Source organism: Mauremys reevesii, linkage group 4, assembly GCF_016161935.1.
Source record: "Mauremys reevesii isolate NIE-2019 linkage group 4, ASM1616193v1, whole genome shotgun sequence".
Taxonomy (NCBI): Eukaryota; Metazoa; Chordata; order Testudines; family Geoemydidae; genus Mauremys; species Mauremys reevesii.
Window position 1 is genome coordinate 78,685,590 of NC_052626.1, and position 27,743 is coordinate 78,713,332.

Sequence of the window (27,743 nt, forward strand, 5' to 3'; positions counted from 1 at the left end):
TGCACGCCTTCACAAGATTGGCATTCAGGAAAGACTTTTTCTTTTTAGCTGGTACCAACCTCATCTGAACAGAAGCAGCTGTTTCTTTTTCCTGTACATTTGCTGATGTTATGACAATGAAGAGTGATACGAAGACTTCAGATTTTCAATTTTGTCACATCTTGCAACACTGCCAGGAGGATAGGCCACATTGAAGTTACTGTGCTTTGATTCAAAGTGGTGCCTCACACTGATGACCTTACAGATGGATACAGTGGTTTGGCATGTGAAACACAAAGGTTTTGTGTTTAAAAGAGGTAGCATGATAAAAAGAGAATCCACTGTTCAGTTTGGGTTAAATACTCTGTTTTTCTGTTGACTTTGCAATGTTTACTCCCACTCTCATTCATTTTTGGCTCCATTTCCATCACTAATGAAAAAATGGGCAGTGTCCTAGCTCAATCATAGCCAATGCTATCTCAAGAACGTAAGATCCAGTAAGCAGTGCTTAATTTGTGCCTGGGTTTGCCGGGGCTGAGCCCCCACATCCCTAACCTTGGCAGTTAATAACCCCCAGCATCTCTGGGCTCCCAGCCAGTAGCCTCCACTCTCTGGCCGTCAGCTCTGAAGGCAGAGCTGACACCAGCAGCAGTGCAGAAGTAAGGGTATCAATACATCATGCCATGCAACCCTTACCTCTGCGCAGCTGCTGCTGGCAACACTACCTTCAGAGCAGCATCTCTGGACAGCAGCTTTTGCTCTCTGGCTACCCAGCAGTGCTTAATTTGTGCCAGGGGTTGCCAGGGCTGAGCCCCGGCACCTTTCATTACAAATTAAGCAGTGCCAGTAAGTTACTTACTAAGGAAATCATAGGCAAATGATAGGCAGTGCATCACTTCATGAATTTAATTTTAAACATTTTTTTCAAAGGTGAGCCAGAGGGCTACACTGGAAGCCTCAGAGGGCCACATTTGGCCTGCGGGCCACCAATTGAGTATCAATGATCTATTACAATGACTCTTGTGTTTCTAATAGTTCTCATTATAGTAAGAAAAGTGAATGGAAAGCTTTTCTGTCAATAAATTACTTTCTAAAGGAAACCAGTTGAAGTAGGAATCCTTCATACAGAATGAAGAAAAACCTATCTATATTAACCCAAAGGGCCCAGTGCTAATATTTCAATTAATTTGTATGCAATAAGTTTTTAAGGACTTTAAAATAGTATCTTATCTGGACAGTAAAAAGGCAAGCTTGTTCCATCGACTGTTGTAATGAGGATCCATGGCAAAGGATAAGACATTAACAGTGCTGTGAAAGGATATACAAGCACTGCACCAGTAAGGAAATGGTTAAGCAGCCTCATCCTGCCACACCTTCATAACTTTACTTTATTGTTTGGGAAAGAAGGGATTGGCAGGAACAGGGCCGGCTCTAGGCACCAGCAAACCAAGCACATGCTTGGGGTGGCACATTTTCAGGGGCGGCACATTTTCAGGGCTGGCATTCCAGCCATCTTCCCTCCCCCCCCACCCCTTCGGACGGCAAAAGCCTAGAGCCAGCCCTGGCAGCAGCAGTGTGTCGTGCGTGGGAGGCGCTCTGGGTTCACACCACGGGGGAGCAGCACCTGCACCTTGTGACTGGGCCGGGCAGGCTCTGAGTGGGGGACACTCAGGCTGAGGGCCGCCCCCCGGGACACACGGAGCCGCCTGCAGGTGCCACAGAGTGGCCGCCCCCCAGCACCGCAGCCAGGGCTGGGCGAAGCGGCCCAAGCCGCCCAGGGGCTGAGACAGGGTGGCCAGAAGCAGCAGCAGTGGGGCCATAGAGAGCGGGGCGCTGCCGTGCGGGGCCCGCGTCCCACTCTCTGGGGCTCCGCTCCCTCTGGGGCTACCCTGCCCTTGCTCCTTAGCCCCCTGCCAGAGTAGTCCCCCTGGCTCTGCCCTCCCAAGTCCTGGCTGGTCCTGGATGCAGGAGCCCTGGCTGGAGGGACCCTAGGGTCAGGCGCGGCCTGGGAGCCTTGCTGCTTACCCCGACCCTGCCAGTGCCAGACCAGCTGGAGGCGAGGGGGGAGTGGGCAGAGTCAGTACTGGTTGGGGGGAGCCCAGGACTGGGGTGACAGGGGGGCAGGTGGGGGAGGGGACTGGTGGGAGGGGGTTGAGAGCCCAGGTCTGGGGTGGGGGGCAGCCAAAATTTTTTTTGCTTGGGGCGGCAAAAAACCTAGAGCTGGCCCTGGGTAGGAAGTGATCCAGGGAAGCAGCAATATCACACTTTTGGGTGGAGGGTATTAGTGCCTACTGCTGGGCCCTGGATCAGAACCCATATTCTCTGCCTGATGGGTTCCCTTAGCAACCTCTAGGAGGTGCAGAAAGCCTATCTCCGGTATGGAGAAGCTAGGTGAAAGAAGGTTTTGGAGACAAGAGTCAAGCCCCTAAAACTTTGACCCAGAGGAGGGCTAAAGGGCCACACGTAACCAACAGCACTATGCAGTTTCTGGATTGTTTATATATGTCCAAAGGGGTGGACATAAATATGTGACTTGAATGGAGGGCCAAGTCATGAGAGGGGCCAGCAAAGTCAAAGTGCCTGTCAAAAAGTGATGCCAGCAAAGATGAGAGCCTGCTATGTCCCATATCTGACCACAAGGGGGCACTTTCAGTGAGTGCCCTTCACAAATATGTATTTCTCAACACGTCTTGTGTCTCAAAGAAACATATTGTTATTGGTCAGTATTATCACAGAGAAGAAACTCAGCAGTTATGGAGACTGGGTTCATTTCCTTCACAGAATTAACTGGAGTTTGGACCTGCAAACCCCATGTGGATTTATGTGGCTGGCTGGCTTATTAACCTTGTCATTGCCCCTGAGAGAGCAGGACTGCAGGTGCCGAATTAAACTCAGACTTGCTGAGATGCTCACAATGAAATGCAGTAGGAATTACAACCTAAAGAAAATGGACATAGGCCAGGACCATCCTTGAGGGGAACCTATGTCTCCAAACTGGCTCCCCGCTTCTGCCACAGTTGGCACCTCTGACCCCCTTGTGGCCTTCTTGAGACCCCCATTCAGGTAGTGGGCCGCTACTCATCACTTTTCTCAATGTTCTTTTTTCAGAGCTCTTCTCCCTCCACACCAGGATTTTAGGCTGCAATTCACTGTGATTGTTGTTTAGTTCAGCACTGGCAGTTCTATTCTCTCAGGGACAATGACAAGGTTAATCAGCCAGCAGCTTCATAATGCAAAGTATTTATTCAGAACAAAAGTATTACAGAGGAAACAAATCATGAAACAATAAACAGTTTACTGCACAAGTTTACCTGGTAATACCTCGCTACAATTTAGTACATGTAGTGGGTCTCAGATCTTTAAAGTTCCATCTTCACCTCTTGGTCATAGTGTCATATCAGTTCTTGGATCGAGTCAGAGTAACTGCTCCTCAATATCAGGCTGGCACTTTCTACAGTTCTCATCTTTGTTTGGGTGGCCTTCTTTAATCAGGTCAAACCAGTATATGCAATTTCTCCCAGGGTGGTAAAGCTCCTCTCCAGACTTGTCTGTCTGCTTAGGGATTTGCATTAATTATTCCCAGTGATTGATTTAGGTCCCCCTCTCCAACGTGGTACAGTAATTTTTAGTTCCTACAGCCCTCCTTCCCACTCTCCATCCCATATAACACTTACAAGATACACAACAGTTATGAAGCGGAGACATTGGTTTTCGAATGTTCTGTGATTCCATTGCTCAATACATAGGTTGATAGTCTTGCATAATATATTCATGCTTATGTGACATCCCCTCCTCACCCTTGCATTGCTAATCCTATTTCCAAAAGAAATTAACCCTTCACAGCCACAGGTAACAGTACAAGGAGGGAGGCAAAATTGAGTCCCACTTTTTTTTTAAATTAAAATAAATCAGAACTTTCCTAGTTCTCTAGAGCTTCCTCTTTTCACCAATGGAGTCATGCTGCCATGGTTTCACCTATTGTTACTTCACCCAAATCCCTTCTTAGAAGATGGAAGTTTTCACAGAAGAGATCACAGACATCAAAGTTCATCTTGATTCAATCACTGTTAACTTTGTTGTGGAATACCTGCAGGGACTGAAGGTAGGGTGATGCATGGAGAAGGTTTGCCCTCTTTTCCCTTTTTTGTTTAATATTTGAAACTATTGTGAAATGATAGTAATCTCTTGCCTCATTGAAGACATTGGCATCATGAAGTCATATTCATGTTTTGCTAAAACTAACGGTACATATTCATTTTCATAATTTTCAGGGGCATCCCTTGAGTTCACACACACATGACTGTGTGTTAAAAGGACTGTAACACATCAGGTACCCGATTATCACTTGCTCCTACATGTTACCTTAGCATATGCATATTTTACTTTTACATTAGCACATTGCTTCATGTTTTGCCCCAGCTTGATTGACATTCAGCATACTAAATTACCTCCGTTCTTGAATATCTTTAACTGATTATAGCCTTGAGACACTTCTGATAAATGGCTGTGTTTTAATTTTCAGAAGCAAACATTCTGATAATCAAAGGAACCTTCTGTTTATACTCTCCTTGTTTGGCAGCATCACTAAACTGCTTTTAAATTAGGCTGGGAGCATTTAAAATTTATAGGCTTATAAATACTATTATCTATTTTCATGTTTGAAGTTACAAATCCTTTTTATTCCATGTCACTTATTTTGTTTTAAACTTACCCAAATTTACATATCCTCTGATAGGCCTCTATTCCAAAACAATCACGGTTTGTGGAAATCCCTTATACACACACACACACACACACTTCTGAAGGAGACCTAATTAGGACAGTCAGAGTCAGCTAGCAAACTGTTATGAGTCATAAATCACTTTTCTCTAGATGAGGTGATAAGAAGACCATATAAAATAATAGATTGGTATGTTCTCTAAAGGTTTTTAAATACGTCAACCTTCTAGCTCTGAGAGTCAGACTAGGTTTTAGGGACATACTCGGTAAATTAGCTTGGAATGTTATTGGAGGCACAAAAGATTCTAGCATACAACTATTTCAGTGATTAGAATTAACCAAAAATCAAAGGTGTCTGAATATGAAAGTAGGCCGTCTCCTTTTTATTGGTTAAGGCAGGGGACTTGGTGCCAGGAGTTCTGGGTTCTAGTCTTTGCTTAGAAGTTAGTGGGATTCTGTTTACTCCATTCTAGGTAGTGTTGTTGTTGTTAGAGTATAGCCCCATTGTAAGTGAACACTACAGTTGGAATGTTGTACCATTTCTGCCCTTTACCCTTTAAATAAGAACAAACAATGGATCTGGCTGGAAACCGGAATCCCCATTGTGCAGCAATTCAATTTAAAAAAAAAATGTTCCTAAACAGAATGAAAAATAGATGTTTGAAATTTCCTGTGGAACAGGAATTCCAAAATTGTGTTTTGAAAAAGTAAAAATATTTGCTTCATCCCTTAAAAATAATATTCTGAGACCTTTTGGCCTTCCCCAAACCTTAGCAGCCTGCCAGATAAGGAGCTGAGCACTTTGAGAAGCATGGAGTCCTAGAATTGCTGGGAAGCCAGGAGATTGGAAACTCAGAGAGCTCCAGCTCTGGGACAGTTTTCCTGGCAAGCTGACCTGGAAGACTGGGGACTCTAGTTTTCTGGGTAGCCATGAGTTTGGGAGCTTGGGATTCAGGACTCCCTGGCAGCTCACCTGGGAGCATAGGCTGCTGAGGACCCAGGAGCTGGCTACCAGGCTCCCAGCTGCCCATCAGCCCATAAGGCAAGCTGCAGAGAATATGGGTGAGCAAGCTGGCAGGAAACCAGGTAGGTTTCAGATGGAAACCTGACTGATTTCCACTCGAGTTTTGTCAAAATTGACACATTATCACAGAACATTTCAATTTTGAATAATCTGCATTTTCCGACAGAAAAATGTGCTGTTGGAAATTTCCAACCAACTCTAATAAATAGCATCAAACTGAAGCCAGATGTGGTTTGTATCCTCCCCCCACCTTTCAGGTATTCTGCTTAGAGCTGTAATAAGACAAACATAAAGATATATTATAACACCTTCAGCCTCACCTAGAAAAGTAGAGCAGCATAAAGGAAAACAGTTTCTCTTTGGTCTTTCCATCTTTCCCTGTAAGCTTGAACAATGAGATACTAAGTTAAAGACAGGCAGATGACACAAAGGAATCTGATGGCTAAAAACATATCAATCCTGTGAGATTAATAAAACTGGTAGCACTGAAATTTTACCTCGAGGCATCTAGATAGACTTATGTGTAGTGCTGGGGAGGAGCCGGTGGTCGTGGTACATGTAGGTACCAATGACATAGGGAAGGGTAGGAGAGATGTCCTGGAAGCCAAATTTAGGCTGCTAGGGAAGAGACTGAAATCCAGGACCTCTATGGTGGCATTTTCAGAAATGCTCCCAGTTCCACGCGCAGGGCCAGGTAGGCAGGCAGAGCTTCAGAGTCTCAATGCATGGATGAGATGATGGTGTAGAGAGGAGGGGTTCACATTCATTAGGAACTGGGGAAACTTCTGGGATGGGGGGAGCCTATACAGGAGAGATGGGCTCCACCTAAACCAAAGTGGAACCAGACTGCTGGCACTAAACATTAAAAAGGTTGTAGAGCAGTTTTTAAACTAGGAGATGGGGGAAAGCCGACTGCCGCAGAGGAGCGTGTGGATCGGACACAGACTTCTCTTAGGGGAGAGTCTGATGATAGAGAATCTCCAGGTTATAGTCAGGAGCAGAGGAATGAGAAGTATAATGTAAGGGCCGGATCAGATGATAAACAGTCACATAAAAAAGAATCTGGCACATCAGAAAAAGGTAGGCTAAAAAACAGGGACAAGTTTTTAAAGTGCTTGTACACAAATGCCAGAAGTCTAAATAATAAGATGGGTGAACTAGAGTGCCTTGTGATAAAGGAGGATATAGATATAATAGGCATCACAGAAACCTGGTGGACTGAGAGCAATCAATGGGACACAATCATTCCGGGGTACAAAATATATCGGAAGGACAGGACAGGCCATGCAGGGGGAGGAGTGTCACTATATGTTAAAGAAAGTGTAGATTCAAATGAAGTAAAAATCTTAAGCGAATCCACAGGTTCCATAGAGTCTCTTTGGATAGAAATTTCATGCTCTAGTAAAAATATAACAGTAGGGATCTATTATCGACCACCTGACCAGGACAGTAATAGTGATGATGAAATGCTAAGGGAAATTAGAGAGGCTATCAAAATTAAGAACCCAATAATAGTGGGGGATTTCAATTATCCCCATATTGACTGGGAACATTTCACTTCAGGACGAAATGCAGAGATAAAATTTCTCGATACTTTAAATGACTGCTTCATGGAGCAGCTGGTACGGGAACCCACAAGGGGAGAGGCGACTCTAGATTTAATACTGAGTGGAGCGCAGGAGCTGGTCCAAGAGGTAACTATAGCAGGACCGCTTGGAAATAGTGACCATAATACAATAGCATTCAACATCCCTGTGGTGGGAAGAACATCTCAACTGCCCAACACTGTGGCCTTTAATTTCAAAAGAGGGAACTATACAAAAATGAGGGGGTTAGACAGACAAAAGTTAAAAGGTACAGTGACTAAAGTGAAATCCCTGCAAGTTGCGTGGGCCCTTTTTAAAGACACCATAATAGAGGCCCAACTTCAATGTATACCCCAAATTAAGAAAAACAGTAAAAGAACTAAAAAAGAGCCACCGTGGCTTAACAACCATGTAAAAGAAGCAGTGAGAGATAAAAAGACTTCCTTTAAAAAATGGAAGTCAAATCCTAGTGAGGCAAATAGAAAGGAGCACAAACATTGCCAACTTAAGTGCAAGAGTGTCATAAGAAAAGCCAAAGAGGAGTTTGAAGAACGGCTAGCCAAAAACTCCAAAGGTAATAACAAAATGTTTTTTAAGTACATCAGAAGCAGGAAGCCTGCTAAACAACCAGTGGGGCCCCTTGACGATGAAAATACAAAAGGAGCGCTTAAAGATGATAAAGTCATTGCGGAGAAACTAAATGGATTCTTTGCTTCAGTCTTCACAGCTGAGGATGTTAGGGAGATTCCCAAACCTGAGCTGGCTTTTGTAGGTGACAAATCTGAGGAACTGTCACAGATTGAAGTGTCACTAGAGGAGGTTTTGGAATTGATAAACTCAACATTAACAAGTCACCGGGACCAGATGGCATTCACCCAAGAGTTCTGAAAGAACTCAAATGTGAAGTTGCGGAACTATTAACTAAGGTTTGTAACCTGTCCTTTAAATCGGCTTCGGTACCCAATGACTGGAAGTTAGCTAATGTAACGCCAATATTTAAAAAGGGCTCTAGGGGTGATCCTGGCAATTACAGACCGGTAAGTCTAACGTCGGTACCGGGCAAATTAGTTCAAACAATAGTAAAGAATAAAATTGTCAGACACATAGAAAAACATAAACTCTTGAGCAATAGTCAACATGGTTTCTGAAAAGGGAAATCATGTCTTACTAATCTATTAGAGTTCTTTGAAGGGGTCAACAAACATGTGGACAAGGGGGATCCGGTGGACATAGTGTACTTAGATTTCCTTAAAGCCTTTGACAAGGTCCCTCACCAAAGGCTCTTACGTAAATTAAGCTGTCATGGGATAAAAGGAAAGGTCCTTTCATGGATTGAGAACTGGTTAAAGGACAGGGAACAAAGGGTAGGAATTAATGGTAAATTCTCAGAATGGAGAGGGGTGACTAGTGGTGTTCCCCAAGGGTCAGTCCTGGGACCAATCCTATTCAATTTATTCATAAATGATCTGGAGAAAGGGGTAAACAGTGATGTGGCAAAGTTTGCAGATGATACTAAACTACTCAAGATAGTTAAGACCAAAGCAGATTGTGAAGAACTTCAAAAAGATCTCACAAAACTAAGTGATTGGGCAACAAAATGGCAAATGAAATTTAATGTGGATAAATGTAAAGTAATGCACATTGGAAAAAATAACCCCAACTATACATACAACATGATGGGGGCTAATTTAGCTACAACGAGTCAGGAAAAAGATCTTGGAGTTATCGTGGATAGTTCTCTAAAGATGTCCACGCAGTGTGCAGAGGTGGTCAAAAAAGCAAACAGGATGTTAGGAATAATTAAAAAGGGGATAGAGAATAAGACTGAGAATATATTATTGCCCTTATATAAGTCCATGGTACGCCCACATCTCGAATACTGTGTACAGATGTGGTCTTCTCACCTCAAAAAAGATATTCTAGCACTAGAAAAGGTTCAGAAAAGAGCAACTAAAATGATTAGGGGTTTAGAGAGGGTCCCATATGAGGAAAGATTAAAGAGGCTAGGACTCTTCAGTTTGAAAAAGAGAAGACTAAGGGGGGGACATGATAGAGGTATATAAAATTATGAGTGATGTTGAGAAAGTGGATAAGGAAAAGTTATTTACTCATTCCCATAATACAAGAACTAAGGGTCACCAAATGAAATTAATAGGCAGCAGGTTTAAAACAAATAAAAGGAAGTTCTTCTTCACGCAGCGCACAGTCAACTTGTGGAACTCCTTACCTGAGGAGGTTGTGAAGGCTAGGACTATAACAATGTTTAAAAGGGGACTGGATAAATTCATGGTGGCTAAGTCCATAAATGGCTATTAGCCAGGATGGGTAAGAATGGTGTCCCTAGCCTCTGTTCGTCAGAGGATGGAGATGGATGGCAGGAGAGAGATCACTTGATCATTGCCTGTTAGGTTCACTCCCTCAGGGGCACCTGGCATTGGCCACTGTCGGTAGACAGATACTGGGCTAGATGGACCTTTGGTCTGACCCGGTACGGCCTTTCTTATGTTCTTATGTTCTTACCTCTGCAGATTACAGCGCAAAGAATACTCCAAATTCCAAGTCCGATCTGACCAATGGGCAGTAAACATGGTAGGTCTTAAATTTTGCTACTTTCAAAGCATATGCACAATTGTCACATTATCCTATGCCCCTGTCTTAGTGTCTGAAGGTTTAATGTTCAGGTCAGCTAACCTTTGGCACTTTATACATCACCTTCCATCTATGGATTGAAAAGTAATCTACATACATTAAGAAGCTGAGCCTCACAATAACTCTGAGGTTCTGTAGCTCAGTTACTAGAGCTGTGCAAAACGTGGTGGTTTCACTAACCAGAGATTCATGCAGACATTTGTTCAGTTTAAACCAGTTTAAACCATTTCACATGATTTCTCTGCTAATCATGAACAATGCCACATTCATATGAACCCTTATTGAATCTTTAGACAATCCTGGTCTGAGTTATTAGTTTGTAGCACAAATGACATGATTTGGGGGTTTCATTGAGTTGTACTGGGAGTTGTGCTGGGTGATTTAACCTATATGATTCTATGGTTAAACTGAGACACAGAAGTTATGTGAGTTCCCCAGGGTCACACAATGAGTGAATGCCAGATTCAGGATTACAACCCCGGTGATCTGTCTCCGACAACACAGCCCCTGAGAGAACTATCAAAGAAAAAATATCTCAGTAGACTCATAAACTTTAAGGTCAGATGGGACCATTGTGATCATCTAGTCTGATCTCACCCAGTGCTGAACTAGACCCCTAACTTCTGACTGAGTTACTGGAGTCCTTGAATCATGGTTTAAAGACTTCAAGTTACAGAGAATTCACCATTTACACTAGTTTAAACCAACCAAGGTCAATAATAAAAATGTTAAATAAGATTGGTCCCAAAACTGATCCCTCAGGAACTCCACTAGTGAACTCCCTCCAACCTGATAGTTTACCTTTCAGTATGACCCACTGTAGTTGCCCCTTTAACCAATTCCTTATCCACCTTTCAATTCTCATATTAATCCCCATCTTCTCCAATTTAACTAATAATTTCCCATGTGAAATTGTATCTAATGCTTTACTGAATCCAGGTAGATTAGATCTACTGCATTTCCTTTGTCTAAAAAATCATTTATCTTCTCAAAGGAGGAGATCAGGTTGGTCTGGCACGATCTACCTTTTGTAAAACCATGTGTATTTTATCCCCATTACTGTTCACCTCTGTGTCCTTAATTCTTTCTCTTTCAAAATTTCTTCCAAGACCATGCATACAGCTGAGGCCAAATTAACAAGCCTGTAGCTTCCTATTTCACCTTTTTTTCCATTCTTAAAAATAGGAACTATATTAGCAATTCTTGAGTCATATGGTACAACCCAGGAGTTTGAAATTTATTAAAAATCCTTGCTATTGGGCTTGCAATTTCATGTGCCAGTTCCTTTAATATTCTAGGATGGAGATTATCTGGGCCCTCTGATTTAGACCCATTAAGCTTTTGAATTTGACTTCCACCTTGAATGTGGTAGTTTCTACCTTCATATCCTTAGTGTCATTAGCCACCCTGCCACTACCCCTAAATTCTTCATTAACTTCATTAAAAACTGAGGCAAAGTATTTGTTTAGGTGTTGGGCCATGCCTAGCTAATCTTTAATCTCTACCCTATGCACAGTGTTTAGAGGTCCCACTTCTTATTTCCTTGTTTTCTTCCTATTTATAGGGCTATAGAATCTTTTATTATTGGTTTTAATTCTCTTTGCAAGGTCCAACTGTGCTTGGCTTTTGGCAGTTCTCACTTTATTCCTACACTTTCTGACCTCCAAGAGGTAGCTTTCCTTGCTGATCCCTCCCATCTTCCTTGTAAGTATTCTGCTTTCTTTCATCACCTGTTTGAGATGCTTGATCATCCATCTTGGTTTGCAACCCTTCCCTATGATATTTTTCCCCTTGCTTGGGATGCAGGCTTCAGATAATTTCTGCAACTGTGACTTAAAATAATTCCAAGCATCCTCCACATTCAGATCCTTGAGTTCTTTGGTTCAGTCCACATCCCTAAGTAATTCCCTTAATTTTTTAAAGTTAGCTCTTTTGAAATCAAAGACTCTTGTTGCAGATCTATTTTTGTTTATCCTTCCATTTAATTTCGACTAAATTAGCTCATGATCACTTGAACCAAGGTTGTCTTCTACAACCAGTTTTTATGAGGTCTTCACTGCTCACCAATACCAAATCTAAAATGGCATCACCTCTTGTTGGTTCAGCAACTATTTGGTGAATAAATCTGTCAGCTATCACATCCAGGAAAATCTGGAGCCTACTATTATGAGTAGCACTTGTCTTCCATTCTATATCTGGGAAGTTAAAGTTTCCCATAATCACACAATTCCCTGTAGCATTTATTTCATTTTAAAAACATTACAGAGGTCTCTATCCATATCCCAATTGGATGCTGGTGGTCTGTAACACGCCTCAAGCACTGTATCAGGAACCTCTAGTAGCTTTCTTCCCCAAAGTGATTTTGGCCCAAACAGACTCCGTTTTATCCATTCGATCTCTTCTAATTTCATTACAGTCTACCTCATCATTTATATACCATGATACTCCACCACCTTTGCCTTTATTTCTGTCTTTCCTGAACAGCACATACCCTTTGGTACCTGTACTGTAGTCATGACTACTACTACACTGTATGTCTGTTATCTCTTTAATACCTGGTTTCACTTACTGAACCAGTAGCGCTAGTTCTTCCATTTTATTACACAGGCTCCTTGCATATGTGTACAAACATCTTACCTATTGCTGCTTGGCTTTGCTCACATTCCTTGCCTGAATCAGTAAAGTCATTCTACTGCCAGTATCACCTATCTGACTGGTATCAACACTATCCTTCCTCTTAATGTCCATTCTCCATTGCTGTATCCATTCTTATTTGATTTCCTCCCTCTCAGTGTTAAAATTAGGCATGGAGATTACATGAGCCTCTCCCAACAGTCTCTTCTGAGTTCCTAGTTTAAAGCTCTTTTAATGAGTTGTTCCAACTTCCATCCCAGAAGTCTATTTCCCTCCCTACTCAGGTGGAGTCCATCCCGTGAGAACTGTCCACTGTTCATGAATGCCTCCCAGTAGTCAAACATCCTAAAACTTTCCTTATAGCACCACTGCCTAAGCTATCTATTGATCACATAATCTTGTCTCAGCTTTGTTCTCCTCCTCTAGGGACACCTGAACCACCATTTCCTTAAGCATCTTCCCCAGCCTGGCATAGTCTCCCTTGATATGTTTCGGTAAGAATCTAGCTATGTCATTTGTTCCCACATGGAGGACAATCAGTGGATTCTTTCCTGCTCCCATTAGGATCCTCTTCAGCCTCAGGCCCACATCCTGTATCTTAGCTCCCAGCAGATCACACACCTTTTTGTTCTCCAGATCAGTTCTGGTGACAGGCCTATCTGTTGTTCTTAGTAGGAAGTCCCCAATTACATAGACCAGCTTTTTCTAATAAAGGTGTATTCCATATTTTCTTTCTTCTGTTCTTTCTGGCTGTCAGTTCTCATGTCTTTTATTTTCCCTTACAATCTTCTGCAAGTCATTCTGTATCCTCCTGCACATTGAACTATGGGTATTTCCATTGGCTCTTCCCCTCTTCTTACAGAACTAGCTGCTCTTCTCTTCTGGGCTCCAGACATTTAATAACACATTGCATGCATCCACCACACTTCTTTTTCTTCCATAGATCCTTACAAAGCTGAGTAAGCCCATTTTTACTGACAGTGGTAGTGTAACTAAAGCACAGAAATAAAGTGACTAGCACAAGGTCACAGAGCAAGTTAGTGATTGAGTTGGAACAGAACCCAGGATCCCTGGTTCTCAAACGTGTATAATCCAGTAGGTTGTGCCTTGCAGCAAGGCTTCTGATATAAAGAAAGGATTCAGCACATGCCTTTCAAGGATATAATTCAAAGCAGACAATAGTATGGAACTACTGAATACAGAATTACAGAGATGGAAGGGAGAAAAATTATTGGGTCTTCTAGTCTGTCTTTCAGCAAGTACAGGATTGTTCCCGGTGCATTTCTCAGTGCTTTGCCCAGTCTGGCTTTAACTGCTGATCTTCTGAAATGGCAAACAAATGAAATGACCAAAATATGGGTCTCATATTTGTGGTGTACTCACATCTCACCAACGCAGTCCTTTTTAGCACTGAATTTCAATGCCACTCGGGATACCTTAGCATTCCCCTGTTCAAACACAAACCACTATCCACACTGGCTGGAATGAGTATATTCAGCTGATAAACTAAAACCCCACATACCTCATACCAGGAATTGGAAATGGCTGCTAGCTTTGCTGCATGCTGTCATGTGGTGGTGTTGCTGTTGTTGACAGATGATACCTTCTATTACATCCTTTGATCCCAGCTTCTATCCCTTGCAGCTAAAAACAACTGCAACAAAACAACAAGCAACCACCTCCCCACCCCCACCCCACTCCACCCCCCACCAAAACCCCACAAAAAACCCACTAATTCTGATTTACTAGTATCAGCCACGAACACACTTTGAGAAATAATTCTGTCTCTTTCTAAAGACCTTTACATGCATTTACATCTTCAATGATACCCAAGGTCAGATGACTCTCTGCAGGCTGCTCCTTGACAGTCTTTTTTTCCAGCAATTCTGACAGCTGAGTGGAGAGCAGAGATGCTCAGCCCTCACAACTGTAATTTGAAGTGTTAATTGGGAAACACCTCGGTGACCTTGGGATCCCTTGTCTCCCACAATTTGTGACAGTATGGCCCAAAGCAATCTCCGTGGAAGCAGATTAGAGGGTAGAATGGGGAAAAAGCAATGGAGCGCTTAACAATATGCTCATCTTTTACCAGCAGTTTGACTTACATTTGCATGAAGGAAATAATAAATGAGATGTAGCCGTGCTGATAATGCCAATAAACTAAGGGCTAGATCTTACCCTTTGCAAAAGGTGGGCTTGCCAAGTGACAAGGTTGCAGCTAATATCTGTGGATTCTTTTGGGTTGCCCACAGATCACAGCTCATCCCACCCGTCTGTGCCCACTTCAAATAGTTCATACCTGTGAGTCACCTGCTTCATCCTCCATCTGTAATAAAGGCGTGACACACAGGAGTGCTAGTAAGAGCTTGTAACCATGCCTTACTGGGTCATAACTAAGAATGCCAAATTCAGGACAAACTGCTGAGAAACAGGGCAAACAGCCCAAAATTGGTGGTTATTCTTTTATGAGATATACCAAACCAGCCACAAAAATAAACTCCTGTTTCACCACACTGGCCAACAAGAAAACATAAAGGCAGTTTCCTCAGGCATTCCAGTTCTTATATCACCACCCAAACCACTGGACTCAGAGATGAGTGGTTCTTTACAACCTGTTTCATCAAATAATAGGTTCTTCTGATCCCAAAGGACCAGCCACACACCCAGGTCAATATAAAACTTAGATCTTACCCAACAATCACACTGATGCCAATCCTTTAGTATCTAAAATCTAAAGGGTTATTTATAAAAAGAAAGAAAGAAAAAGGTGAGAATTAAAATTGGTTAAAGGAAACAATTACATACAGTAATGGCAAAGTTCTTGGTTCAGGTTTGTAGCAGTGATAGAATAAACTGCTGGCAAGACTCTGGAATACATCCACAGCTTGGATGGGTGATTCAGTCCATTGTTCAGAGCTTCAGTTTGTAGCAAAGTTCCTCCAAACGTAAGAGTCAGGATTGAAGACAAATTGGATGTGTTTCCAGGGCCTTTTATAGCTTTTGCCATGTGGAGGGCATCCTATTGTTCTTACTATGGGAAATTACAGCTACAATATGGAGTTTGGAGTCACATGGGCAAGTCACATATCCATGCATTTCACCTAATCACAGCAGGAAATTTCATTAAGTGTAGGTAGGTGTCTCCCATGGTCCACATGTTCCTTTGATGGGCAACTCAATTTGAATAGTCCCTCCAAGATGTGCTGGCTAATTACTTCACAGGCATCTTTATTTCCTGCCACTGGTCACCTGACATGGGTCCGGGATGCAAAAGGGGATATGGTTAAACTAGATATATTGTGGCTTTCCCTGGTTTTTTGCATCTTCTTGCTCCACCCTTGCACATGCATGCAAGGGCCAGCTATCCTTTTAACTCTAAATCAGCATGCTAAGCAATGTTGGATTAGACAAGATTCCATCAGAGCTGCATGACAGTAATTCAAGAAGGAGTCTTTAGTAACTCATGGCAAGATCTCACACTAAAGAAATGAGACTCAGAAGTTTTGAAAAGAGCCCCAGTACCTTCCCTGAGAAGAAGATCAGGATACGTGAAAACAGGGCAACCCTTGTTCTGGCAGCTCAGTTTCTCATACTCAAAGTTTTGCTCAAATAATTCCACTATAAAAATCCTCCCCATAGCCCTTCAGCTTTGAAAAGTTTCCCCATTGATAGAGATGACTAAATCCTGATAAGGTTGGTGGTTTTGTTTTGTTTGGATAAGTGACTGTGTATTCAGGTGCTTATGCAATTCTTGTGAGCCTGTGTGCTTCAGATTTTCTCATGATAAGCTTTATTGTGAGATTTCACATGTCCTATTTCAGCAATAGACAGTGTGGCAAAGATCCTCCTCTCCTCTAGTAGGTCCTGCGCTTATTGGCGGATTTCCTCCCCTCAGTGGTCTTCCCCTTGGATGAAACCCACAGTCTGGATCAACTTCTCCTATGTCTGATTAGGAGTAGCGAGGCTTGGGGGGAACCCAGGCCCACCCTCTACTCCGGGTTCCAGCCCAGGGCCCTGTGAATTGTAGCAGTCTCTAAAGTGCTACTTGTAACCGCTGATTGACCACTACAGCTCCCTGGGCTACTTCCCCATAACCTCCTTCAAATACCTTCTTTATCCTCACCATAGGATCCTCCTGGTGTCTGATACAGCTTGATTGTATGGTGTTTCCTCAATCCTCCAGTAGTACACCCTCTCAGTTCTTAGTTCCTTGTGTCTCTGACTCCCAGCTCCTCATTCACACTTCCTTCCTCTGGCTCCTCTCCCTTGACTGGAGTGAGCTCCCCTTTTTATACCAGGTGCCCTGATTAGCCTGCCCTGATTGGCTGCAGGTGCTCCAATCACTGTAGCTCTCTCCTGTGCCTTCTAGAAAATTCTTAATTGGCCCCAGGTGCCTTGATTATCCTGGAGCAACTGCCATTTTGGTTCCCATGGTACTAGAGATTTGCTTAGCCTGGGGCTAACATACCTGTTCCTCAGTACTTTCCTGTAGCCATCCGGCCTTGCTCCATCACAACAGATATTCTATGAAAACATCCTTTCCTGTGATATGGTGTCACTTATGTCTCCAGTCCTGTCAGGGACAAAAAAGTACAGAGAGAAGACACTATGAAAAATAACAAATTTTTACAAAACTACAGAATAGTGACATCCAGGTTCAGTTTGAAAGTCGGATGAAGGTCAAGATCAAGTTTACTCACTATGGACAAGTCCTGGTCCCATTAAAATGTATAGGAATTTTGCCGTTAAGTTCAATGGAACAATGGCTATTGCTTCTATCACCACTGAGCCAATGTTACTCAGTGATTTTGAGCAGGAGAGATTTTTCTTAGGAGAAAAATATTCTAAACTAAATAATGTATAGCTCAAACCCATGTTCAAGTTGCTCCCTGAGTACAGACTCATTCCTGCCTGGAGGTAGAAGAAGTTGTATTAGAAGAACTAATTAACGTTACAGAAGCCACTCAACTTTCTGTGGTTCTACTTGCATCCAGGGCATTTGGTGTGGAGCAGCTAACAGAACTATAAAATCTAGCAGGGCTATCAATTTTTCATATCACTGTCTGTTGATCTCTTTAGTTCTGTACTGTGAGACACACTCAGTTTCCATCCACAACATCATCTCTTTTGAAGGTTATTTATTGAAGGTAATGCCAGCTCATTCTTCAGAATATGATGTGTTGGTTTTTTTCACCTCTGCGTTAACCAATACATATTACACGTTTTGGGCTCAGAAAGTATGCAGTTTTGTCTAATAGTTAAAAACAGTGGGTGAAATCCTGACTTATTGAAATCCAAGATTTCACATACTAGCTCCAATTCTGCCCTCAGTTCTGCACTTCCATTGACTTCAACTGATGGACTTGAGCTCTTCTTTTTTATTTACCAAGACCATATTTTCTTCTGCTGGGGTTTTATTAGCTAAACTTGGGAACTAAGAATCCCAATTATTAACTCCTATCCAAATGGAAGGCAGTGTCCCCCAAAGTCTGACTACTTTAATGTTATTAAGCATAAAATGAAATGCCCGCTTTTGCAAAACACATTGCACATGTGACAGGGCTTTGAGTTGCTGTGCCATTACCTTTGTGCTGAGAAACCCATTATGAAGTCTCACAAGGTCTTGTTAGTGAAATTAACAAAATAAGAGAAAAAGAATGACTAATTCAGAAAGACAATTTGGTCTACCATTATATAAATGAAGGTAGTGACAATTCACAATGTGGACTCAGATACCCATTCAGAAATTGTCAGTTTTGCACATTAGTGAATAATGGAATGAACACAATAAACACACACGTGGGATGATGCGTTGCAAAATGTAGTTTGTTCAATTATTCTGACAATTGGGGGGAATTTACTAGAATCACTTCATCATATATTAGTAAATATTTTATAGTATAATTTATGAAAATAATAATGCCTTACAAGTACTGCAAAATCACACTACAGTACTCAGCCATCAGATATTTAATGAGAAGCAGGGAATATACCCAGGTACTTAGAGTGTAAATTATAAAGCCTGCAGATTAGTAAAGTGCAGGCTCTACTATGTAATTTTTAGACTGTCAGACTGAAGTTTATAGTGGAATCAGATTCAAATCTAAGCTTCTGCAAAGTTTTATAGATTGTTTAGATTAAAGGTGTGAAATCTTGACCCTACTGAAGTCACTAGGAAAACTCCCATTGTCTTCCATGGTTCATGATTTCAACCAAGGTTCTGTTTCAGCCATGGTAGACTTAGGGCCAAGCTATGAAGTTTTCATCTACATTTTTCCAGATTTTGGTAGGATTCAGGTATCAGATGGAGTACTCAGTCTAAGACTATTTAGAATAAATACGCTCCATTCACATGTATTTGAAACATCGCCCTTCCTTTATCGGATGGAATCACATATTTGGTCAAATCTGTGGGATCATGTTATCTTCTTGTGGCTAAAGCTCTAGAGGCAAAATAAACTACCCAGGCATGATTCTCTCATCATTTATACTGGGTTTTGACTTGTGTCCTCACCACCATTCCCATGTACTGAGATGGCAGGTGTTTATACCGTATATATTTATATATACATTTAAGCCTACAATATCCAGTGATATTCTCATTTCCCCTTTCATTCCAGCAATCTTAACTTAAAACTAAAATAAAAAACCTTTATATATATTTCATTGCTGGAATGAAAGGGGAAATGAGAATATCACTGGATATTGTAGGCTTAAATGTCAGAGAATATGGCCAAATTATTTGCAGAGATTTGTTAATTTATTTTATATGATGGAACTAAGGTGTTTGCAAAGTGAACCACACATAAAGTAGTGAAAATAACTAACTTCCTTTGTTCTTTCATTGGAATGAGGATTAGATCAGATACACAATGTATTATTTTGCTGCAAACAACTATGCAGGCTTTTTGAAACAAAGCAACTTTATACACGGGGAAAGCATTCTTTATGTGAGTAATTTATCAAGACAAAATGAAAATAGAATAAAAAATAGCCTCCTAGCATTTTATTCTTTTATTGCTCTTTATCTGACAGAGAAAACTCTCTCTGCATAATAACTATTTGAAATAGAACCTTTTACTATGCAATGTTATTTTAATTCACTTTTTATAGAAATTCAAATAGGTTTGGAAAATGAAGGTACTGTACTATCTTTGGAACCATGATTATCTAGGCAGAAACTGTGGCAGAACTATGCAAGCTGCTACTTTATAAAGGAAAATGCCTCCCTTTTGCAGCTCATTTGTTAAATTCTTTGCTGCCCCTGGTATTGTGCTGCATTAGGGCCCAGGTTCAGCAAAGCTCTTAAACACATGCTTTAAAGTCAATGGAACTTAATTATCTACTTAAGCTTAAGGGCTTTGCTGAAACAATGCCTTGGTGACTGCTTACCTGAAGACCAGGAAAATTGGGTTCCTAAATATCAGAAACAACACAGAGACAGAGGAAGAGAATGGCCAATCTATGAAGAAGAGTGGAATTAGAGCCCCATATCTTAAGAAAATGAAAACTTAAAAGTTTATGACCAGTTTAATATGTAAAGCTAAGCTAATACATGTTTAACTCTTTTAATTATTCTTCATGAGCCAATCCCTCCAGGTCTCTGGTCACTCCAATTACTCCAGCCACATAAGTTTAGATGCTTCTATCAGAAGTTTATTTGAATCTCTTGGGTCTGCGAGGTTGGGCTGGAGATCACAAGAGGAAATACTCTCATTTGAGAAGGAAAGACCACAAAAAACTATTTTTCCAATGTATTTTTACACTTCTGCTTCTGGTGCCAGCCATATCACAAAGCTGAGTTAAGTTATGGAAACAATTTTAAAAAGAGTTCAGCTCTGGTTCAGCCTAAATTTTGGATGAAGATTCTTATTTTACTTGAACTCGTTAATCTAGCCTTAGTTTAAAATAATTTCTGACAAAGTGATAAGACAGCTGCTTCTCCAATTCATTGTCTACTACAGGAACTCATGTAAAACAAAAATGGACCTAAGCCATGCATTTTGGAGCAAGATCTAAATTTCAAGAAGTTCATAACCAGTGATTTGGTTTGGATTCATGTTCTAGCCTTGCATCACAGACTTTAGATACAGATCCAAACTTCCCCTAAGTTAGAGGGATCGCAAAGTTTATATCTGGTTCAGATCAAACTTTAACATTATTTTAATATCCCATAATTCAGATACTCAAGCAGCCCTACTCTATGCACCCTTTATTTTAATTTGTTTTAGGAGACATCAGGGAGTCAGTTTCTTGAAGGTTTTGTAACAAGTAGTTGATATAACATAGCATAGCTGGTAGCTCTCTGGGTTGATACTATGGCTTAGGTTAAGACTTCATTTTTTTCAGTGCTAACTAGTTCAAAACAGGACTTAATAGATAAAATTACATCAATTTCAGAAGAGGTTTCCAAACAACCATAACCATTTATTTTAGACTTTCTATTTAGCAGAAATGAAATTGTGCCACTTTTTTTTAAACACTCTGGGAAGGCCAGATCTGGCAGCCTCTGTGAAAGATTCCATCTGTTTTCTCCCAGCAGAGCTTTGCTTCATCCAACTGCATTTTATATTAGGAAATTACTGTGTTTTCTTTTCAATACATTTGCTTGCTTAGATTTCTGCTTCTTCAGCACAGAAGTGTTGCTCTTTCCATTTCTGCTATGTGAGGTGTTTACCATTTCCTTTGTTTTGCGCTTTTTCTTTGTTCTTGGTTTACATGATTGCATTTCACTTGAGCTAACTGAAGACTCTCTTGTTTTAGAATACAATAATGGGCCCCAATCTTGCATAACATATCCTAAAACTCACATTAGCATCAGAGTGCAAGGCATGTTGGGTCATCACCCCTGATTAGGTGTTTTTTAAAGTGGGTTTAGGAAGTAGAGAAAAACCACGTACAAATATTGGGTGAGGGAGATAATGGATTGCTGACAGACAGAATGGAAGAGTAAAAAGTAGGATAGGGAAACATGTCAACTTTCTTTCCTTCCAGTGACTGCATTGGAAATTGTTTTAAGTGGGTAAAGTTAAAAAACTATTTAAAATACCTCCATAATTCAGCTTTAAGGTAAACTACTTGAATTAATTACTGATTAGACAAAGATTCAGCCAGCATTGCTCAAAAAACAAATTGACTTTGTATTAATCAGCCAAAATTATTAGTAAGCAAAATAATTACTAATCATATGCAGCAAAGTGTCTGCAAACTACCCACCTCAAGAGGGCAGCTCAGTCTGAAAAGTGAGTCGACCTGGCAGTTGCTAAGAAGGAAGAATGGCCACTTGGGAAGCTGGGAGACTATAAGGATTTAGCAGTTGCAATCCTACTGTAGCCCCCACCAGCAAAGCTGCTATGGAATCCAGGTACAGATACTTAAATTTCCTGTGTGTAAAGCCTGCCTGCCTTATTTCCCTGCACCATGAATCTACTTTTCAGCACAGGGAGCTGAATTCAGAAAGAGTGACTCCAGCTCTGACTGTAATTTCATCTCATGAAATATGCTTCTTTTTCTGATTATTTTTTTTTAAAGAAAACATATATTTTAAAGGAAAGGAGTAAAAATCAGCAGCACAGCCACTGGCAGAAAACAAATGTAATTGGCATATTCAAGCCAGCTGGTCCTCCATTCACATTTTGTATCCCAGCCTAGTCCTAAATCACCAAAGCAAGGAACATGAGTATGATCCATCCAGCACTAAATTTCCCCACTGTATCACAGTTACAGAGTAGAACAGCACTGAATAATTTTGTTCTTACCCTCTGAGTAAAATCACAAAGATCAATGCCCCCTAGGGTTTCTCAGTTTTTTGCTGACGGCATAGTGGCCTAGCAGTTGCACATTTGTCCAGTAATTCCATCTATCTCCCTCCTGGTTAAATACATGGCCAAACAATTTTTCTTCCAACCCTCTCTGGCCGGGCATGTTTTCACACAGTGACCTAAAACACAGATACCTCACACAGTGAGTGGATACAGTCAAATTCATTATTCAGTTCCAGATGGCACTAAAAGAAACTTCCAAGCGTGTGGTACTAAGAACATTGTTATTTCTTATGGCTTAAATCGGGAATTAAAGGATATAACTTCAAAAGGAAGGCCTCCAATTTTATTGTAACTTAGTGCTGCCTTTGGATTGCGGAGACAGATCAGAGGACTTGGGTCAGGTTCTGCTCTCAGTTATACTTGTGCAATTATTATTTATTTATTTATCATCCCAGCAGCTTCAATGGAGTTGCCAAGGTGTAAGGGCTTGATTTTTATTTCCACTGAAGCCAATGAGAACATTTCCATTAATTTCAATAGAGGTAGGGTTGGGGCATAGCCCAGGGCAGAAGTTTTAGTCCTTATTCCTGTAACTAACTGATTTGATACATGGTTCACAGGAAACAACCCAGAACTGTGAGCTCTCATGGTAAAAGGCAAGAATAGCAAATTCTGAAAGCACTTTGTAAACATAAGTGTATATATTGTACATTGTGTGGCTTTGTTTGCCTGTTGCATAAACGAATAATCAGTGGCTTTCTTATTAGAAAGGTAAAGACCTCAAGTAGAGAGATGGTTGACATTAACCCTCTGCACTTAGCTAAAAGCCTTGTTGACAATGATTTATTGGATATTACAGGAACCTACTTTTGCTGTTTCCTTCACAGCTAAGAATATGAATGTTCATTCACATCTCAATTATTAATTCATTTGTGATAGAGTCTGTAGTGAATGGTAACGGGTAACAGATCATTGGAGACCACTACACTTATAGACATAAGTATTGTGCCTCATCCATATACAACAATATTGTTTACCAACAAAACAGAACTATACAGATTGTGTTCCCAGAATCACAGCCTGGAGCTCTGGAACTAGAGTTGTTAATTTGACATAGGGCACCAGAGATGGACTCAGGAGACTGATTTCTATTCCAGCCTCTGCTCAAGGACTCTGAACCTCTGGTTTTCCTTTCTGGTTCTTTGTCTTCCTTGTTTATTTAGACTGGAACATTTCAGAACAGGCACTATTTGTCACTATGTGGATATACAGTGCTTAGCACAATGGTCCTCATTCATTTGGAGGTTCTAGGTGACTGCTCTGATACACATAAAAATTCCAATAATTAAGCAAAATATATGTTTGTATAATTGTATGTAAATATACCTTTCATATCTAGGATGGGGCAAACCCACTGGCTAGAGACCAGTCACAGAGAAATTAAATAACCCAGAGGTTGATCTGGTCACGACCTTTGTGGTTGAGAATATGAATGAAATTACTGTGACGGGTTGTGGAAAAAAAAATTAAATGTAAACCTAATTCCAGTTGATAATACCATAACAACCTAAATGTCTTGTAATGATATCTTAGGCAAAGCTTAACTCTAGTAATCTGGAAAAGAAAAAAAGTTTTAAATGTCCAAATTACTTAATCCTGGCCTAAATCTTCCTATTTTCATAAACTTCTCCAGAGCTTTCTCTGAGAGAATCTAAGTCCTTGTAAATTCACCACTCCACCCGCTCTTTAAAACAGTTACTCTCATTTGCTCAGGGAAATGAAATGATACAATGTGACCAAAAATGAGCAAACAGACAGCTGTGTGTAGTCTGATTATATTCCAAAACCCTTGGATCCAGTTCCTGCTCTATCATGCATTCTACTGTGTTCTTCGAGCAGGTAACTCCTGTCTGCTTGCAGTTTTAGTCCACACTGTATATTGTATAAACAGTTTACATCTGATGTTTTGGGATCTCAAAATCATTTCTGAATTGGCTGTCCCATTTGTAGTTTTCAGAGGCAAAAATGCTGCCCAGCTGACTTGCCAGAATCTTCCGGAATTCAAATTAAACGCTGTGAAAGTCTGAAGTCTCTGTAGAGCAAAAATGGTTTCTTGCATTTTTCCCCACTTTGCTTCTCAATAGGATAGATACTTCTATCCCTCGCTGCTCTCTGACAGTTCCAATGAAACTGTGAATTCTAAGCACAGAAAAGTAAATTCAGGAAACTCTACATATCATATTCATGACCTACTGCTTACATGGTGGCCTGGAGATTGCAAAGCAAAAAAAAAAATCTATCAGAGCTCTCAAACTAATGTTGGTTAGAAGATGAAGATGTAGCTGTGATTTAGCCAGGCGCTGAAGAGTCTGATGTGTAAACAGGTAGGTATTTAATTCATGGCAGCATTATACGTTAGCAATTGTTGCATTGCTATTAAATTGCCTGTCACTTCCCTTCCTTAATCAAGGGATAAGTATAATTGAAATATACCATTTTTGTGCTTGATCTTACTGTAACTAGTGGACATCAAACACTAAAATTAATAACTCTTGAAATGCACTATTATCAAATGCTTCCATACACACTGTATGCCAGCATTCCTTGGGAGCGTATGCATGTCCTGAGTAGCAATGTTTGAAATGCTGCCACTCTGTACTGTCCATGGGGAAAACCCCCGAAAAACCTCTGCAATTAAGCCTCATTCAGTGCTCTCAGAATTCCATTATGACCCATTTGCCAAAACCCGAGCAACAGAAATGAAGTGACCTCTTTGTCAGGAAAGGCTAAAAGAAGTAAATCTGGCTTAATAATTATCAAGTACTAGTTAGTAGGAGGAGACACAGTAAATGTCTACAAGAATTTGAGGTATGCAAACACCTGGGAAGTTCTTTAGGGTGGTTTAAGGGTATGATGAATAGTAATGGGATAAAAAGGAGAAAAGAAAAATGTTTCTTGGTTATCAGGAATGTTTCCTATTGTTGAAATCTGCTAGACAGTGGAATAGTCTTTATAGGGAAGTGGTGGACGCCTCATTATGAGACATTTAAAAATACTAGATAAAGCCCTGGAGAATATACTGTAGGGACAATTCTGTAATGGCAGAGAGGGGATGGGGTACATATAACCTAATAAATATAACCATGTAACCATTTAAAAAAAATACTACTTTGGCTCTACGTTAATTCTTAATTATTTAATTTTAAACAGTTTAAAGAATAAAAAAGAATTGAGTATTAATATAACCAAAATTGATTTTATTCCCCCCCTTCCCTGAAGACCTTTAAAGCTGACTACAGAGACAAAAGACCTTTTTATTTCCTGGTAACTGAAGACCACTCTTTTCCACACCTGATCCATTTGTTCACTTGTTCATTCCTTTGACCTGGAACACAGTGGAAGAACTTTTTAAGACAGTGTGACATTCAGGTCGTCTAAAACATTTTAATGTTCTAACTTGTAGAAGAATCAATTGGCCATGAAAAGGCTAATCAGATTGAACTACTTCCACTGCTTTCAACTGACAGGTATGTAAGAGTCATCAGGGCATTTTTTTACCCCCCCCCCCCCAAAAAAAAATCCTGATAGCATCTCCATTTAACCCTGGGCTAGTAAATATCCAGCTTCCTCCAATTATTTTTTTTCACATGACAGCAGCCTTTGGTCTCCAGTGTGACACTCCCCAGGGTTGTGAGGCATCTCACTATCAGCTGCTCTGAGCTTGAGGAAGTCTTGTCTGTGCCTGCAGTGGCTCAGTTCCCTGAAACCACCAACCTCTGGGATTGCAAGTATTACCTTCCAGGCATCTGCAGGCCTTGCTCTCTCTGTGAAGGTTAGCGATAGGCACACTCCAATACCCAAGTTCTCTTAGTGCTCCTTTTAGTGTCCAGCCTCTTACCCACTGAACACTCACAGAATTACCAAGCCTTCTGTTCCTAAAGGAACAGTGCACACCAGCTTATTAGTTATACCTTTCAACCAGGGGAGGCTCCAGACCCCAGCACGCCAAGCGTGTGCTTAGGGCGGCATGCCACGGGGGGCGCTCTGCCGGTCGCCAGGAGGGCGGCAGGCAGCTCCGGTGGACCTCCTGCAGGTGTGCCTGCGGAAGGTCCGTTGGTCCCGCGCGGCTTCGGTGCAGCCGCGGGACCAGCGGACCCTCCGCAGGCACATCTGCGGGAGGTCCACTGGAGCCGCGGGACCGGCGACCGGCAGAGCCCCCCCATGGTATGCCGCCCTGCTTGGGGCGGCGAAATGTCTAGAGCCGCCCCTGCTTTCAACACAACTCTGCTAATCACACAGCACCTAGATATATATATAATGAAAACAAGAATAAGTTTATCAAAAACAGAGATTCAAGTCTTGATGAGTAAGAATATTGTAAACAAACGGTAACATATAAAACAAAATCATAACACCCTTTCTAGAGACTAAACTTAACTAATAAGTTATCCTCCTGTCTAAAGAAGCTTATCTCACTTAAAGTTCTTTCCAGCATTTTCAGCCAGACCTGGCTGAGACCCATCTTTCATTAAGCAAACTTGCTGTCTGTTACTACTTAGGTGAAGGATGACAGAGTGCTTTCCTTATCCCCAAAATATACCAGAACAAACCTTTGATATGCACCTCAAGATAGGGTCCCTCCACACCCTATTGTTTACTTTTACTTTTGTTTCTTTGAAGTTTTCACAATCTTTTGTTAGCATTTGATTCAGCCTGGTGAGTGGATCCCCACTGCGAACTATACAATACTTAATATACAGAGCGGTGGATAAGCCTGAAAGAAAACCTGTTTTTCACCTTCTTGATGACAGATATCTAGACACAGATCTTAAGAACATAATTTTCAATGTATATTCATAACTCCTTATGCAACATCTGTACATGCATTTTACAATGATGTTGATGACCAGTGTGAAACCAACTTTCATTAGAGAACTCTTGTGGTGAACTAGAATGTAAACACCAGACCCAGGAGATCCCTGTAATCCTTATACATCTCTGTGCCCCTTGCCAGTTGGCACTAAGAGGTTCCTGGGTCACATCCCAGTAGGTGTCACTTCTTCTGGCTTCTGTATCTCATGGCATCCCTCCCCAACCTCCCTGTTATATTTTGCTGTGGTGTGCCTGACTTATAGCAAAGACTCACCCAAAGAGGGGTATTATACAATGGACATTGCATAGGAGACAGATTGTAAGTCCTACTCTATTACACTCACTGCCCGCTCTCTCTGTGACAGGTTACTATCTATGGAGTTGCACCAAGTCTGGTTCTGGTTTTTAAAGTACCTTCTACATTTACAACGCTATATCCATTTATTATTATTTATAATTGTTATTAACATGTGGCTATTTTAGTCCTCCACACCACTATTAGAATTAAATCTTGCT

The 27,743-nt window shown here is 41.1% G+C and overlaps 2 long non-coding RNA genes across 2 annotated transcripts in view; one reads left to right on the plus strand and one right to left on the minus strand.

The window, feature by feature from the left end:
* Positions 1–27,743, plus strand: part of LOC120404610 — a 51,688-nt gene that overhangs the window by 20,848 nt on the left and 3,097 nt on the right. Inside the window, exon 2 of the long non-coding RNA XR_005598062.1 lies at positions 9,837–9,897. This is a non-coding gene — a long non-coding RNA (uncharacterized LOC120404610). The remainder of the gene's footprint in view (positions 1–9,836; positions 9,898–27,743) is intronic.
* Positions 25,620–27,743, minus strand: part of LOC120404611 — a 39,968-nt gene continuing 37,844 nt past the window's right edge. The window contains exon 4 of the long non-coding RNA XR_005598063.1: positions 25,620–25,740. This is a non-coding gene — a long non-coding RNA (uncharacterized LOC120404611). The remainder of the gene's footprint in view (positions 25,741–27,743) is intronic.